At 50.2% G+C, this 17,669-nt stretch overlaps 1 protein-coding gene across 8 annotated transcripts in view; it reads right to left on the bottom strand.

Annotated features, from left to right (window-relative positions):
• LOC102130356 (aspartate-rich protein 1) overlaps nt 1–11,117 on the bottom strand; it is a 53,826-nt gene extending 42,709 nt beyond the window's left edge. For 6 of the 8 annotated variants that reach the window (XM_065522357.2, XM_074004132.1, XM_065522360.2 and 3 more), the window contains exon 1: nt 10,874–11,117. The gene's annotated coding sequence lies outside the window, so the exon portion shown is untranslated. The remainder of the gene's footprint in view (nt 1–10,873) is intronic. The other 2 variants (XM_065522355.2, XM_074004133.1) reach the window with 1 other exon arrangement.
• Between the last annotated feature and the right edge of the window lie 6,552 nt (nt 11,118–17,669).

Below are 17,669 nucleotides of genomic sequence, written 5' to 3' on the forward strand. Positions count from 1 at the left end.
CTCCTGGTTCCTATGTGCACCCCAGAGACCTCTACCATGCTCTGGCCCCGAGCTGTGAGCTGACCCCTCCATGCCCAACAGCCCCAGCTGCCAAAGGACTTTGCCCTGCAGAGAGAGCCTCCGCCCCCACCCCATCTTTTGAACTGGTCCTGCTCATCACGCCCCAGCTGCCCCACCAAGCCTAGATCTCCCGCACAGCACCAGGTGGGGCCCTGGATCTGATCACTAGCGCCAGCCAGTCAGAATTGGACCCAGCCTGCCCCTCAGCTGGGAGCCTGGCACCACCTCCCCCAGCGGGCTCCCGGGCCACCCTGCCTGGGTTGTTAGTAATAAAAACAACTGCTTAATACATGGGACTGCAGCCAAACCAATTAGTACCAACCTAGAGGAAAGCCTGGGGCAGGCTGAGGTCACCTGGAGTGCTGGGCTGGTCCGACTGCAGATCACTCTGCTCTAGGACCAAGTGCCTATCCTTACTGGCAGGCATAATAGGATCCCATGGGGAAATCAGAGTGAGGTGCCTCCCCTTGGGCACTGAGAGGGGAGGCCCAGTGTGGTAGCAGAAGGTGCTACTCCGAACCAGGACATATCTGGGCCAGAATGGTCTCTTCAGGGCCAGGGGTGGGGCACTGAGCTGGGCTGGGTTGAATGAGCAACAGTCAAGGTCGAATGTACATGGGAAATATCAATTTTGGTTTTGGGGTTTTTGTTTGTTTTGTTGTTGTTTTTTTTTTTTGAGATGGAGTCTGGCTATCGCCCAGGCTGGAGTGCAATGGCACAATCTTCACTCACTACAACCTCCACCTCCCAGGTTCAAGTGATTCTCCAGCCTCAACCTCCCTAGTAGTTGGGATTACAAGCTCTTGCCAACATGCCAGGATAATTTTTCTATTTTTAGTAGAGACGCAGTTTCACCATGTCGACCAGGCTGGTCTCAAACTTCTGACCTCGTGATCCGCCCACCTCGGCCTCCCAAAGGTGCTGGAATTACAGGAATGAGCCACTGCACCCAGCCCGTCTGGCCCGTTTTTTCTTTTCTTTTCTTTTCTTTTCTTTTTTCTTTTGAGACGAAGTTTTGCTCTTGTGACCCAGGCTGGAGTGCCATGGCACAATCTTGGCTCCCTGTAACCTCCACCCGCCGGGTTCAAGTGATTCTCCTGCCTCAGCCTACCTAGTAGCTGGGATTACAGGCACCTGCCACCACCCCCAGCCAATTTTTGTATTTTTGGTAGAGACGGGGTTTTACCACGTTGGCCAGGCTGGTGTGGAACTCCTGACCTCAGGTGATCCGCCTGCCTCGGCCTCCCAAAGTGCTGAAGTTACAGATGTGAGTCACTCCTCCCGGCCCCTTGCCTGGTCCAATTTTTTTTTTTTTTTTTTTTTTTGACATATTACAGGATTGTGGCAACCCTGTGTTGAGCTAGTGTATTTGTGCCATTTTTCCAACGGCACATGCTCACTTCCTGTCTTGGTTCATTCTTGATAATTCTTATTGCATTTCAGTAATTCTCATTGCCTCCCAAATTGCTGGAATTACAGGCCTGAGCCACCGCACCTGGCGGTTAATTTTTTTCTTTTTCTTTTTTCTGAGATGAGATGGAGTCTCCCTCTGTCTCCAGGCTAGAATGCAGTGCCACGATCTCAGCCCACTGCAACCTCTGCCTCCTGGGTTGAAACGATTCTTCTACCTCAGCCTCCCCAGTAGCTGGGACTACAGGTGTGAGCCGGCAGTTTCTTTGTCCTCCTCCTCCTCTTCCTCCTGTTTCTTTTTCCCCCTCCTCTTCCTCACAGGCATGAGCCACCTCACCTGGCCTGGCTGTTTCTTCCTCCTCCTCCATTTCCTTTTCCTCCTTCTCCTCCTCACGGGCATCAGCCACCTTGCTGGGCCTGGTTGTTTCTTTTTCCTCCTTACTTTCTTTTTCTTCCTCCTCCTCCTCCTTCTCCTCTATTTCTTTTTCCTCCTCCCCCTCCCCCGTATCTTTTTTTTCCTACTCCTCCTCCTCACAGGTATGAGACCTTGCACCAGCCTAGCTGTTTCTTTCTCCTCCTCCACATCCTCCTCCATCTCCACCTCCTCCTCCTCCAACACCTCCTCCTCCTCCTCCAACACCTCCTCTTTCTCCTCAAACACCTCCTCTACCTCACCTCCACCTCCTCCTCCACCTCCTCCTCCTCCTCCACCTCCACCTCCTCCTCCTCCACCACCTCCACCTCCTCCTCTTCCTCCTCCACCTCCTCCTCCACCTCCTCCTCCACCTCCTCCTCCACCTCCACCTCCTCCTCCACCTCCACCTCCTCCTCCTCCACCACCTCCACCTCCTCCTCTTCCTCCTCCACCTCCTCCTCCACCTCCTCCTCCACCACCTCCTCCTCCACCTCCTCCTCCTCCAACACCTCCTCCTCCTCCAACACCTCCTCCTCCTCCTCCAACACCTCCTCTTTCTCCTCAAACACCTCCTCTACCTCACCTCCACCTCCTCCTCCACCTCCTCCTCCTCCTCCACCTCCACCTCCTCCTCTTCCTCCTCCACCACCTCCTCCTCCTCCACCTCCACCACCTCCACCTCCTCCTCTTCCTCCTCCACCTCCTCCTCCACCTCCACCTCCTCCACTTCCTCCTCCACCTCCACCTCCTCCTCCTCCACCTCCACCACCTCCACCTCCTCCTCTTCCTCCTCCACCTCCTCCTCCACCTCCTCCTCCACCTCCTCCTCCACCTCCACCTCCACCTCCACCTCCACCTCCTCCTCCACCTCCACCTCCTCCTCCACCTCCACCTCCTCCTCCTCCTCCACCTCCTCCTCCACCTCCTCCTCCACCTCCTCCTCCACCTCCACCTCCTCCTCCTCCACCTCCACCACCTCCTCCACCTCCACCTCCTCCACTTCCTCCTCCACCTCCTCCTCCACCTCCTCCTCCACCTCCACCTCCTCCTCCTCCACCTCCACCACCTCCTCCACCTCCACCTCCTCCACTTCCTCCTCCACCTCCACCTCCTCCTCCTCCACCTCCACCACCTCCACCTCCTCCTCTTCCTCCTCCTCCTCCACCTCCACCACCTCCACCTCCTCCTCTTCCTCCTCCACCTCCTCCTCCACCTCCACCTCCTCCTCCTTCCCCTCCTCCTCCACCTCTTTCTCCTCCTCCACCTCCACCTCCACCTCCTTCTCCTCTTCCTCCACCTCCACCTCCACTCCTTCTCCTCCAACACCTCCACCTCCTCCTCCTCCAACACCTCCTTCTCCTCCTCCAACACCTCCTCCTGCTCCACCTCCTCCTCCAACTCCTCCTTCTCCAACTCCTTCTCCTCCAACTCCTTCTCCTCCAACTCCTTCTCCTCCATTTTTTCCTCCTCCTCCTCTGTTTCTTTTTCCTCCTCCGTTTTTCCTCCTCCTCCTCCTCCATTTCTTTTTCCTCCTCCTCCATTTCTTTTTCCTCCTCCTCCATTTCTTTTTCCTCCTCCTCCATTTCTTTTTCCTGCTCCTCAATTTCTTCCTCCTCCTCCTGTTTCTTTTTCCTCCTCGTGCTCCTCCATTTCTTTTTCTTCTCCTCCTCCACCTCCTCCAACTCCTCCTCCTCCATTTCTTTTTCCTCCACCTCCTCTGTTTCTTTTTGCTCCTCCTCCTCCTCCATTTCTTTTTCTCCTTCTCCATTTTTTCCCCCTCTTCCTCCTCCTCACAGGCACGAGCCACCACGACTGGCCTGGCTGTTTCCCTTTCCTCCTCCTTTCCTCTTCCTCTCCTCCTCCACCTTTCAAATTGCTGGGATTACAGGCATGAGCCACCACTCCTAGCTGTTTCTTCTTCTTTTTCCTCCTCTTCCTCCTCCATTTTATTTTATTTTATTTTTGATGTAGAGTCTCGCTCTGTTGCCCACGCTGGAGTGCAGTGGTGCGATCTCGGCTCACTGCAACCTTCACCTCCTGGGTTCAAGCAATTCTGCCTCAGCCTCCCAAGTATCTGGGATTACAGGCGGCAGCCACCATGCCCAGCCAATTTTTGTATTTTTAGTAGAGACAGGATATCACCATGTTGGTCAGGCTGGTCTCGAACTCCTGACCTCATGATCCACCCTCCTCAGCCTCCCAAAGTGCTGGGATTACAGGTGTGAGCCACTGCTCCCCATCAGATTTTTTTTTTTTTAATAGAGATGGGATGTTGCTATATTGACCAGGCTGGTCTCGAACTCCTGGCCTGAAGTGATCCTCTCGTCTCTGCCTCTCAAAGTGCTAGGGTGACAGGTGTGAGGCACCATGCTCAGCCCATATGTAAATAAATACAAGTGTTTGTATCTTTATGTCTACAGAGATGTCACTTGATATTTTAATTGTTACTTTAATATTTTAATATCAATATCATGACAACAATTATCAAATACAACATCCAATTAGAATAACAGGCATTTCTGATCTCCCACCTCAGCCGCCCTCTTGTGTGGTTTTTGAGGTTAAAGGTTTTTGTTTTTGGGTTTTGTTTTGTTTTTTTTTTGACAAGACCTAAAAATAATCTCTGAATTCTGAGTGTCTTCAAAGACTCCCTCCCCTTTGCATAAATACTTTCATAGACAGTTGTTTTATTACCTAAAATAAACTTTATTTAAGTATAGTTTGCATACAATACAATGCACTTATTTTAAGTGTATAGGTTTTTTTGAGACAGGGTCTTGCTTTAACTGTACAGTTTGATGAGGCTTAGCAAATGGATATATCTGAATACTCACTGCCACTATCAAGATATAGAACTTTCCGGCCGGGCGCGGTGGCTCAAACCTGTAATCCCAGCACTTTGGGAGGCCAAGACGGGCGGATCATGAGGTCAAGAGATGGAGACCATCCTGGCTAACACGGTGAAACCCCGTCTCTACTAAAAAAATACAAAAAACTAGCCGGGCGAGGTGGCGGGCGCCTGTAGTCCCAGCTACTCGGGAGGCTGAGGCAGGAGAATGGCGTAAACCCGGGAGGCGGAGCTTGCTGTGAACTGAGATCCGGCCACTGCGCTCCAGCCTGGGCAACAGAGCGAGACTCTGTCTCAAAAAAAAAAAAAAAAAAAAGATATAGAACTTTCTGCTGGGTGCAGTGGCTCATGCCTGTAGTCCCAACTTTGGGAGGCTGAACCGGGAGAATTGCTTGAGGCCAGTACTTCCAGGACAGCCTCAGCAACATAGGAGATACCTGGCTACAATTTTTTTTAAAAATTAGCCGGGCATAGTGGCATGCACCCGTGGTCCCAGCTTCTTAGGAGGCTGAGGCAGGAGGATCACTTGAGCCAGGAATTGGAGGCAGCAGTGAGCTATGACCACAATACTGCACTCCAGCCTGGGTGACAGAGCAAGACGCTGTCACACAAAAAAAAAAAAAAAAAAAATTAAGGCCAGGTGCGATGGCTCATGTCTGTATTCCCAACACTTTGAGAAGCCAAGGTGGGAGCATTGCTTGACCCCAGGAGTTCCAGACCAGCCTGGGCAATATAGTGATATATCATCTCTACAAAGAATATTTAAAAATTTAGCCAAGCGTGTTGGCAAAGGCCTGTGGTCCCAGCTACGTGGGAGGCTGAGGTGGAAGGATCACCTAGGTTCAGGTCAGGAAGGCTGTTGTGAGTTGAGGCAGCACCACTGCACTCCAGCCTGAGCAACACAGTGAGAACCTGTCTCAAAACAAAAACAAATCAACAAAAAAGAACTTTCCCTAGGTCGGTGCGGTGGCTCATGCCTGTAATCCCAGCACTTTGGGAGGCCAAGGCAGGCTGATCACCTGAGGTCAGGAGTTCAAGACCAGCCTGTACTACATGGTGAAACCCTGTCTCTACTAAAAATATAAAAACCAGTTCGGTGTCACGGTGCATGCCTGTAATCCCAGCTATTCGGGAGGCTGAGGCAGGAGAATTGGTTGAACCTGGGAGGCAGAGGTTGTAGTGAGCCGAAATCGAGCCACTGCACTCCAGCCTGGGTGATAAAGTGAGACCCTGTCTCAAAAAAAAAAAGAACTTTCTCATTACTCCAGGGAGTTCCCTCTGACCCCTTCCAGGCAATCCACCTTCCAGCCCTGACCCAGGCAACCACTGATCTGCTCTGTGTCACTATGGATTAGATCTGGTGTTTCCAGAATTTCACATCAATAGAATTATATGGGATGCTCTTTTGGGTCTAGCTTCTTCCACACAGCATGTTTTTGAGATTCATCCATTTTCTGCATGTTTTAGTATCTTGTTCCCAAGTATCACTTTTAGCAACAGGAAACAGAACAAATTTCATGAGTATATCAATCACACTCCTTATTCGGGCAAGGATCTTTGAATCAATTTTATGACATGAAATGGTGTCTACCACTTTGCAGCTGCTGAAAAGAAGAGACACATCCTCGCGTGCAATGGGACGATCTCGGCTCACCACAACCTCCACTTCCTGGATTCAAGCGATTCTCCTGCCACAGCCTCCTGAGTAGCTGGGACTACAGGTGTGCCCCACCATGCCTGCTGGATAATTTTTGTATTTCTAGTAGAGACAGGGTTTCACCATGTTGACCAGGCTGATCTCAAATTCCTGATCTCAGGTGATCCACCCGCCTCAGCCTCCCAGAGTGCTTGGATTACAGGTGTGAGTCACCACACCTGGCCTTTCTTGTTTTCCTGAAATTCCTTTTCTCTCACAACATTATCAAGCTCAGTATCAATTTTCCATAAGCTGCAAAAAGAAAAAAAAAAAGAAGGCCAAGGAGCTCAAAACCTAACATATGAAAAGGGAAAAGGCAAGAAGGGAATTTTAAACAGGTGGAATGAGGGACATATAATGTGTTTCTTGGTTCTGCCTGATATAAATTTCTAACTGTAGCCTGGGCAGCATAGCAAGATCCCATCTCTACAAAAAAAAAATACAAAAACCAGCCAAGAGTGCTGGTACACACCTGTGGTCCCAGCTACTTAAGAGACTGAGGCACAAGGATCTTGCGCCCAGATTGAGGCTGCAGTAAGCCGAGATCACATCACTGCGCTCCAGCCTGGGTGCCCGAGTGAGACTCTGTCTCAAAATAAAAAGAAAAAAGAAAGAAAGAAATTACTTTGTTTATTTCTCTGAATGCCTGTGGTCGGCAATTCTCCTGCCTCCGGTCACCCAAGTAGCTGGGACTATAGGTGTCTGCCACCACGCCCAGCTAATTTTTTGTATTTTTAGTAGAGACGGGGGTTTCTTCATGTAGGTCAGGCTGGTCTCGAACTCCTGACCTCAGATGATCCGCCCGCCTCGGCATCGCAAAGTGCTGGGATTACAGGTGTCAGCCACCGCGACCAGCCGAAAGTTTCCATTTCTAGCAAGTTCCTGGGCAATAATTATGATGGCCAAGAATGGCAGTCTGGGAACAACTGCTCTGGAAGATTTTATCTGTGACCCAGAGCTTTGACCCTTTTGGGGATTTGGTGTCACGTCCTCACTGCTGGAGTTTGCTTCTTTAGTTAACAAAATCTGTCATTGCTCCCAAATCACCTCGTAGGGCTTATTCATTCTTCCTTGAGTTGAGCTTCTTTATCCTTGTTGTTATTAAAATGTAAGTTTCAAACATTTCGTTTTTCTTTTAGGGACAGGGTCTTGCTTTTACCCAGGTTGGAGTGCAGTGGTGCCACCACAGCTCACTGCAGCCTCCCGCTGCTGGGCTCAAGCGATCCTCCCGCATCAGCCTTCCAAGTAGCTGGGACTATAGGCACACACCACTACAACCGGCTAGTTTTTTGCTTGTTTTTTAGATAGAGTCCTGCTCTGTCGCCCAGGTTGGAGTGCGGCAGCACCCTCTCAGCTCACGGCAACCTCCACCTGCCAGGTTCAAGCGATTTTCCTGCCTCAGCCTCCCGAGTAGCTGCATTACAGGCATGTGCCACCATACCTGGCTAATTTTTGTATTTTTATTAGAGATGGGGTTCCACCATGTTGGCCAGGCTGGTCTCAAACTCCTGGCGTCAAGTGATCCACTCGCCTCAGCCTCCCACAGTGCTGGGATTACAGGTGTGAGCCACTGCACCCGGCTTGGCTTGTTTCTTTTTCTTTTTTTTTTTTTTTTTAATGTGGTAGCTGGGATCTTGCTATGTTGCCCAGGTTGGTTTTGAACTGACTCCTGGCTTCAAGTGATCCTCCTACCTTGGCCTCCCAAGTGTTGGGATTACATGCGTAAACCACCGTACTTGGCCTTTAATGTCAGACCCCTCTTGTCAGGAGTTCGGTGAGATTTATGTAGGAGAGGTCTCTGTGTTACCACGGGCTCTCTACTAAACACTCGCTGTGTGCCCAGCCTGGCCTCACGGCCTTCTGCAGGCTTGGTGTGGCCATGCCTCCCTTGACTGCAGCACAGGGCAGGTCCCCTCCAGGCCCTACATCCCAGTCACCCTCCCCTCAAGGTCAGTGTGGGGGAATTTATCTGTACGTCACTCTCTAGGGTGGAGGAGGTATCTAACCCAGTGCCTGGCATCACATACTAGCTGGGTGACTGACTATCACTCCATACACCATGCCCCTTAGGAGGGCATAGGTCACCCTTGCAGCACTGGTACAGGCCTCAGCTGAGTAATACCCCGTGATGGTGCCTGAATGGTCCAGGAAAAGGTAGGTTCAGCAAGGGGTGAATGAGGGCAGGGGGAGCCCAGGGGACGCTGGGAAGGAAGGGAGATGGACAGCGACTGACAGGACCACCCATGCCCATCAGGTCCCACCCGTCCTGCCAATGACACCCAAGGCAGGAGGTCATTTTCCCCCACCCCCCAATGAGACAGAGACTCACGATGTTGCCCAGGTAGGTCTTGAACTCCTAGCCTCAAGCAATCCTGGCTTAGCCTCCTGAGTAGCTGGGATTATAGGCATGCACCATCACACCATGCTTTTTTCTTTTCTGTTTTTTAGGAGATCACTGTGGTTTTATTGTTGTTGTTTTGTTTTGTTTTTTGGAACAGTCTCACTTCGTCACCCAGGCTGGAGTGTGTGGTTTTATTGTTGTTGTTTTGTTTTGTTTTTTGGAACAGTCTCACTCCGTCACCCAGGCTGGAGTGCAGTGGCGCAATCTCAGCTCAGTGCAACCTCCACCTCCTAGATTCAAGTGATTCTTCTGCCTCAGCATCCCTAGTAGCTGGGAATACAGGCATGCCCCACCACGCCCGGCTAATTTTTCTATTTTTAGTAGAGATGGAGTTTCACCATGTTGGCCAGGCTGGTCTCAAACTCCTGACCTTAGGTGGTCCACCCACCTTGGCATCCCAAAGTGCTGGGATTATAGGCATGACCCACCACACCTGGCGGGTTTTTTTGTTTTTTGTTTTTTGTTTTTTGAGATTGCCTGGGCTGGAGTGCAGTAGTGAGATCATGCACACTGCAGTCTCAAACTCCTGGGCTCAAGCGATCCTCCTGCCTCTAGAGGCCTCTAGGTGTACATGACCACACCTGGGTAATTTTCAATTTTTTTTTTTTTTTTTGAGACGGAGTCTTGCTCTGTTGCCCAGGCTGGAGTGCAGTGGCACCATCTCGGCTCACTGCAAGTTCTGCCTCCCCGGTTCACGCCATTCTCCTGGCTCAGCCTCCTGAGTAGCTGGGACTACAGGCACCCGCCACGGTGCCTGGCTAATTTTATTGTACTTTTAGTAGAGATGGGGTTTCACCGGGATAGCCAGGATAGTCTTGATCTCCTGACCTCGTGATCTGCCCACCTGGGCCTCCCAAAGTGCTGGGATTACAGGCGTGAGCCACCGCACCCAGCCTCAAATATGTTTGTAGAAACAGGGTCTCACTATGTTGCCCAGGCTGACCTGGAATTCCTGGGTTTCAGCAACCTTCCCGTCTCAGCCTCCCAAAGTAGAAATATCAGTACTGTTGTGATTAGCCACCATTTATTGAGCCCCTACTGTTGCTCAGTCCTGTGCTAGGGATTCGATGTATGTTATTACAGCCTTCTATGAAGTGAGCAATATCACAATATCACGCCTATTTCACAAATGAGGAAAGAGGTTCAGAGGGCTCAAGTTACTGGTACAGAAACCGAGTCTGTTTGGCTCCAAAGTCCAGGCCCTGCCCCCCTGCCCTCTCCCATGACCCAGAAGCTTGAAGGGCACTGAGAAAGAGGAAATGAATTGCTAGCTAATGAGGGCCAGAAAGTGCTGGAACCCAGAGCTCCTGCTTCCCGGAGTTCCCTTCATCAAGCATCAAACAGCTTCTTTAACCTGAAGGGTCCAAAGCAATGGCCTCATAATCTAGTGCCTTTCGGAGGGAGGCCGACAGCTATTATTACCCCCCACTGCCAGATAAATCAACTGAGGCCCAAGGAAGGAAACCTGTGCCTGGGACTCCCGCATCTCAGTGGTCGGGAAGAGAAGCCAGGAGTCGCTGATCCTAAGGAGCAGCGTCCAGTGAGACAGGAAGGGATCAGGCACCGGGGTTGCTGGAGCCACGGGGCGACGTCCCCTTTTTCCTGGCTCTTTCCACATGCCACAGTTCAGGACAATAATACTTTAGGGGCTGAGACTTATTCTACAAACAGGGACAATTGCTGTAGCAGAAAGGGTGTGGTACGGGGTGGGACCTGACAGGACATGTGGGAAGAAGGAATGAAGAGGTGGGGGTCTGAAGGCGTGGGAGCAGTTTTCCTGGCCAGGCAGGCATCACTGTGAGGTCAGCGCAGAGCCACTCTACCCCTAGTAGCGTGGGTTGGTGGGTTTGCCATAAGGGCTGCCTGGGGACAGTGATTAGTCCCGGTAAAGGTGACTGCTGAGCTCCAGAAGATGCGCCTGGGAGTGCTGGGGGTGAAGGCTTCCTGAAGGCGGATTCCCAGCAGGGTGGCCGAGGCAGGTCTGGCGCCCCCATCCTCTCGTTTCGAGGCTGGGAGGACCGGCGTCCCCGAGGTCCCACTCACCTCCGAGGCCATGTTGGGCGGGTCCTCGTCGTCCGGAAGCTTGGGTCCTCCAGGTCTGGAAGACAAGAGTTGACTGACGACCTCCTCGGCCAGCAAGGTCCCCGGGCCGGACCGACTACGAGCTCAGGGCGTTGAGGACTGAGCGCGCGCCACGGTTCTTGGCGTCCTCCGCGCCCGTCCCGCCCCTCCGGCCGCGGCGCACTCACCTCCGCCTGGCCGCGCGGACAGTGTCGCGCCCGCCACTGGCCTGAGCTTTTCGGGCCTGGATGGCATCTGCTGGCGCCCGGCCCTGTCCCCGCCCCTGGAGGCAGCCGTGCCAATAGGAGGCCGCCTGGCGGGGTGGGCGTTGCCTCCGTCCTCCAATCCTGGCTGTGGGTGGGGACACCCCCGGCTGAGCTGTAGACTGGCGGTCCCGGGACCGCGAAGCCGGCGGGGAAAGGGTCAGGGGCACCCCGGCAGGGAAGGGGACGGAGCTGGGGTTGGGAAGGGTGGTGCCTCGGCGTTCGCGCTGTGGCCAGCAGACATGCAGGGGACTGGAGACTCTGGCCATGGGTAGAGGCTATGACATCAGGCCTGGGCCTGGCGGGTTCAAGAGATACATAAGATGAAATGGCATGTTCGCTCATTCATTCATTCATTCATTCAACAAACACGTAGGGAGCACCTCTATGTGCCAGATACAGAGTTAGAAAGGCATCCAGGAAAAAGGAAGGAGCATAAGAAATAAAGCCTGTGCCAGGCGCGGAGGCTCACAGCTGTAATCCCAGCACTTTGGGAAGCAGAGGTGGGAGGATCGCTTGAGGCTATGAGTTGGAGACCAGCCTGGGCAATATAACAAGACCTCGTCTCTACAAAAATTTAATTAAAAAAAGAAAATAGCCGGGCGTGGTGGTGCACCCCTGCAGTCCCCTAGCTACTCAGGAGGCTGAGGCAGGAGAACTTGAGCCCAAGAGTTGGAGGCTACAGTGAGCTATTGTGCCACTGCACTCCAGCCTGACTCCTCTAAAAAAGAAAAGAAATGAGGCTGGGCACGGTGGCTCATGCCTGTAATCCCAGCATTTTGGGAGGCTGAGGTGGGCGGATCACCTGAGGTCAGGAATTTGAGACCAGCCTGGCTAATATGATGAAACTCCGTCTCTATTAACTGGGTGTGGTGGTGAGCGCCTGTAGTCCCAGCTACTCAGGAGGCTGAGGCAGGAGAATGGCTTGAACCTGGGAAGCAGAGGTTGCAGTGAGCCGAGATCGCGCCACTGCACTCCAGCCTGGGCGACAGAGTGAGACTCTGTTTCAAAAAAAAAAAAGAAAGAAAGAAAGAAACGAAACAGAAAAGAAATGAAGCCTGACTTCAAGAAGTTCCAACATAGCATGGAGCAGGAGTGCAGGGAGCACAAGGGGGTGGGTGTAGGGGGGCATCTCTGTTGGGTACTCAGGGAAGATGTCCTTGATCTGATTCAACCAAAATGACAGGCTGGATTCTAGGCACTGGGAGTACCCTGAAGGGGCTTCCAGTAAACCGTCCTCTGCATTGGGTCTTGGAAGATAGGGGGAATTTGCCCAAGGAAGAAGGGGAGAAGAACATTCCAGGCAGAGGGAGAAGTCTGGACAAAAAGGGTGACTGGCCTGCTTGGAGAACAGGAAGTCATCCAAGTGGCTATAAGAAAAGGTAGGGAGGAGACATGAAGGAGTTTGGGGGAAGGCTGTGAAGAGTTTTGAAGGTCAAAACAGGGAGTTTGATCTTGGTTCTTTAGGTCATAGGGAGCCCCAATCAATTTTAAAATCAGAGGAGCCAAATTTATTTTATTTTGTTTTATTTTTATTTATTTTTTGAGACGGAGTTTCGCTCTTGTTGCCCAGGCTGGAGTGCAATGGCATGGTCCCGGCTCACCACAACCTCTGCCTCCCAGGTTCAAGCGATTCTCCTGTCTCAGCCTCCCAAGTAGCTGGGATTACAGGCATGCAACACCATGCCCGGCTAATTTTGTATTTTTAGTAAAGATGAGGTTTCTCAATGTTGTTCAGGCTGGTCTCGAACTCCTGACCTCAGGTGATCTACCCCCCTCAGCCTCCTAAAGTGCTGGGATTACAGGTGTGAGCCACTGCTCCCAGTCAAAACCCCATCTTAAAAAAGAAAGAAAGGAAGGAAGAAAGATAAATCTAGCTATAGTATTGAGCTATATGGGATGGAATAGAGGGAGAAAAAGAGACCAATGGCTGGAATGTGTTATAGTTTAAAGACTTTATGCCCTGGCTCAACTTAAGAGTGGAATTATTTGGAATTCTCAGAATATATCCGACTGTTTCAAGTCTTCCTAAATGCTCTTCCCTGTGCCTGGGATGCCCTTCCCTCAGTGTCGGTCTTGCTATCTCCCATTCATCCATCAGTATTCTAGCCAAACATCATCAATGTCAGGTCGATCCAGGTGTCCCACTCTGGGCTCCCATGTGATCCTGAGTAGTATGGGCATTTAGCAACATTTTCCTGATTTGGAAGCACTGTAGTAGTGCCTTCTGGGCCTTCTCCACCATCCAAGTGGTAAGCTCCTTGCAAGCAAAGCTTCATCTGACACATTTTAGTGCCCTGACTCCCAGCCCTCTCCTGTCTTCCCCCACAGAAGCCCTAGAACTGGGCTGCAGCTGACCACTGGGAAGACAGGAAAGACTGTGAGACCAACTGTATGCCATGTGGTCCTGAAAAATGCGAAAATGGAGTGGCAAGTCCTGAGATCCACCAGCCAGTGTCGAGGCCTGGCATCCCTTTCTGGGAGGCTTCGTGTGAAAGCCAGTGGCATTCTGTAGACGTGAGGTCATACTTCTGAATATGCAGCAAAATACCGGGGCCATACGCTTTGACAAATGAATTGAGGCTAGAGAGTCGGAGAAGTGGTTTGACAGCAGGGCTGTAACCACAATACCTAATATGGGTAAGTCACCAGGTGGCAGGCTCTGAGCTAAAATCCATCTGATTGCATCTTCATGACAGTACTGTTTATAGATAAAGAAACAGAAGCTGGCCGGGCATAGTGACTCATACCTGTAATCCCAGCACTTTGGGAGGCCGAGGCAGGTGGATCACCTGAGGTAGGGAGTTTGAGACCAGCCTGACCAACACAGAGAAACCCCGTCTCTAATAAAAATACAAAATAAGCCAGGTGTGATGGCGCATGCCTATAACCCCAGCTACTCAGGAGGCCGAGGCAAGGGAATCACTTGAACTCAGGAGGCAGAGGTTGTGGTGAGCCGAGATCTTGCCATTGCACTCCAGCCTGGACAACAACAGCAAAACTCTGTCTCCAAAAGAAAAAAAAAAAAACAGAAGCTGCAAAGGGTTAGGTGTTAGAGGACATGTACACAGGTAGAAGGGGACACTCAGTCTGGCTGTCCAGATGACAGAAGAGAGATTGTCAGTCCAGGTTTCTTTGCAGCAAACAGCAAGCTTGCAAGCTTGGTGGAGGTCACGCTGTAGTTATGAGGAAGGGAACTCAGGAAGAGGAGAAAGACAGGAAAGCAGCATAAAGGCTTGCAAAAAACAAAAAAATCAAAAACAAACAAAAAGCAGACAAATCAAAAGAGTCTGCAGCTGAGTCCCTGACAGTCGACACTGAAATGGACTTGAGCCTTTATCTTGAGGAAGCATCCTTGGTATTAAAGACTCATAAGAGTCCCAGGCACAGTGGCTCATGCCTGTAATCCCAGCACTTTGGGAGGCCAAGGCAGGTGGATCACCTGAGGTCAGGAGATCGAGACTGGCCTGGCAAACGTGGGGAAACCATGCCTCTACTAAAAATACAAAAATTAGATTAGCTGGGCATGGTGGTACACACCTGTTAGCCCAGCTACTCAGGAGGCCAAGGCAGGAGAATCGCTTGAACCTGGGAGGTGGAGGTTGCAGCGAGCCAAGATCACACCACTGCACTCTAGCCTGGCAACAGAGTAAGACTCCGTCCCCCCAAAAAAATTAGCCAGGTGCAATGGCGTGCACCTGTAATCTCAGGTACTCGGGAGGCTGAGGCAGGAGAGTCACTTGATCCTGGTTGCAGTGAGCTGAGATCGCACCACTGCACTCCAGCCTGGGCTACAGAGTGAGACTTCATCTCAAAAAAAAAAAAAAAAGAAAGAAAAAGAAAAAAATACTTCAAAATACTAATAGTGTAATAATCAACTGCACCTCATAGTTTGCTAAGCACGTTTGCATTCTTTATACCTCTGAGCCCTCCAAGGCTGTGAGTGGCATCATTCCCCCATTACAGCTGAGGACCCTGAGGTCAGAGGCTGTAACTTGATGAATGGGCTCAGGGCAGATCCCGGCACCAAACCCAAATGTGATAAGAAGAGAGACAGGTGGGCCCAATGGCAGACCTATAGTCTATCCAGAAATGACACTCCACATATGGTTAATAACTCCTAGAGATGGGAGTGAGGGGTGAGCATGGCCTTTTGAGGTTAGATTAGTTAATATATATTAAAATATTAAGATGAAAATAAATTATGCCTTGCTCAATAGTATTAATGATAGAATTTCTTGTATAAAAAGAAATTACAGAAAGAACCAGAAAACAAACTCTAAAGATTTGTTATTTATGTACAGAGGTATAGCAAAATATATACACAAATTTAAAAAATAAAATGCTGAGCTAAACTCTACCATGCAAATTCAAGAAAAGCAAAGGGCTTCAATTATAATATTCGGAAAAGACAAGTTTAAGCTAGAAATATTAAAAGAGGCAAAGAGGGTACTAAAAGGCATCGTTTTTCTCGCTTTTTTTTTTTTTTTTTTTTTGAGACAGAGTCTTGCTCTGTCACCCAGGCTGGAGAGTGGTAGCACAATCTCGGCTCACTGCAACTTCTGCCTCCCGGGTTCAAGTGATTCTCCTGCCCCAGCCTCCCAAGTAGCTGGGATTACAGGCACACACCACCATGCCCAGCTAATTTTTTGTATTTTTACTAGAGATGGGGTTTCACCATTATGGCCAAGCTCATTTAGAACTCCTGACCTCAAGTGATCCGCCCACCTCGGCCTCCCAAAGTGCTAGGATTACAGGCGCGAGCCACTGTGCCCGGCCGAGTTTTTCAATATATCACTATTAAATATATATGCCCCAAACATGATACTTATTTATTGATAATTTATACCCTGCCTATTTCTCAAAAATGACTTGAGAAAAACAGCACAACATAGCGACAATACACATACAGAAATTAAAAGTGAAACAGGAATACATAAAGATATAACACACAAAAATCAAACTATGATTAGATCAGGTAAATGAGTGTTCTGAACTATTTTGGTGTCACAGAGGCATTTAAAAATATAGTAAATACTACAGATCTTTGTTCCAGCAAAATTCCTTCATGCACATATCCAGCTTTGTTCAATTCCTAGGGGTCTACAACCAATAAACCCCTACATGCTAAAGACTCCTAGGCAGGCCATGGACCCCAGGTTAAGAACTCTAAAGCAAATGAAAGTCAGAGAAAAGTATGGATTTGAACAAAACAATGAAAAAATGGAGTTAACAAATAGAAATGGTAGAACAGAAACACATTTTGAGATTACACAAATGCTTTTATAAAAATTGATAATATATCCAGGCCCAAAGAAGTCTATGGACACTTAGAAATGTTGACACCACATACAATAAGAGATAAGCAGCAATATCCTAAGCATTCATCACTTAGAAATATATATATATTTTTGGAGACAGAGTCTCGCTCTTTCGCCCAGGCTGGAGTGCAGTGGCGTGATCTCGGCTCACTGCAAGCTCTGCCTCCGGGATTCACACCATTTTCCTGCTTCAGCCTCCTGAGTAGCTGGGATTACAGGTGCCCGCCACCACGCCCAGCTAATTTTTTGCATTTTTAGTAGAGACGGGGTTTCACCGTGTTAGCCAGGATGATCTCCTGACCTCGTGATCCACCCGCCTCAGCCTCCCAAAGTGCTGGGATTACAGGCGTGAGCCACCGCGCCTGGCTATTTTTTGTTTTTGTTGTTGTTTTCCCAGAGATGGAGTCTTGCTCTGTCACCCGGGCTGGAGGGCAATAGCACAATCTCGGCTCACTGCAACCTCTGCCTCCCAGGTTCAAGCGATTCTCCTGCCTCAGCCTCCCCAGTAGCTGGGATTACAGGCGCCTGTCACTGTGCCCAGCTAATTTTTGTATTTTTAGTAGAGATAGGGTTTCACCATGTTGGCCAGGCCGGTCTCAAACTCCTGACCTCGTGATCCACCCACCTCAGCCTCCCAAAGTGGGATTACAGGCGCACACCACCATGCCCAGCTAATTTTTTGTATTTTTCCCATCTCTACGAGTTATTAACCATATGTGGAGTGTCATTTCTGGATAGACTATAGGTCTGTCATTGGGCCCACTTGTCTCTTTTCTTGTCACAGTTGGGTTCGGTGCCAGGATCTGCTCTGAGCCCATTCCTCAAGTTATAGCCTCTGGGATTACAGGTGTGAGTCACCACGCCCGGGCCCACTTAGAAATATTTTTAAATAATAACACTTGGGCAAAAGGAAATTCTTAATACTCTAACAAAAAACACCACATATCAAAACTTAACGAGTGCGGACAAAGCTGTCTAAGAAGAAGGAAAAAAAAAATGGCCGGGGGCGGAGGCTCACGCCTGTAATCCCAGCACTTTCGGAGGCCAAGGTGGGCGGATCACAAGGTCAGGAAAGTGAGACCATCCTGGCTAACACGGTGAAACCCCGTCTCTACTACAAAAAATTAGCTGGGCATGGTGGTGGGCGCCTGTAGTACCAGCTACTCGGGAGGCTGAGGCAGGAGAATAGCGTGA

The sequence above is a fragment of the Macaca fascicularis genome, chromosome 10, assembly GCF_037993035.2.
Source record: "Macaca fascicularis isolate 582-1 chromosome 10, T2T-MFA8v1.1".
In the NCBI taxonomy this organism is placed as follows: domain Eukaryota; kingdom Metazoa; phylum Chordata; class Mammalia; order Primates; family Cercopithecidae; genus Macaca; species Macaca fascicularis.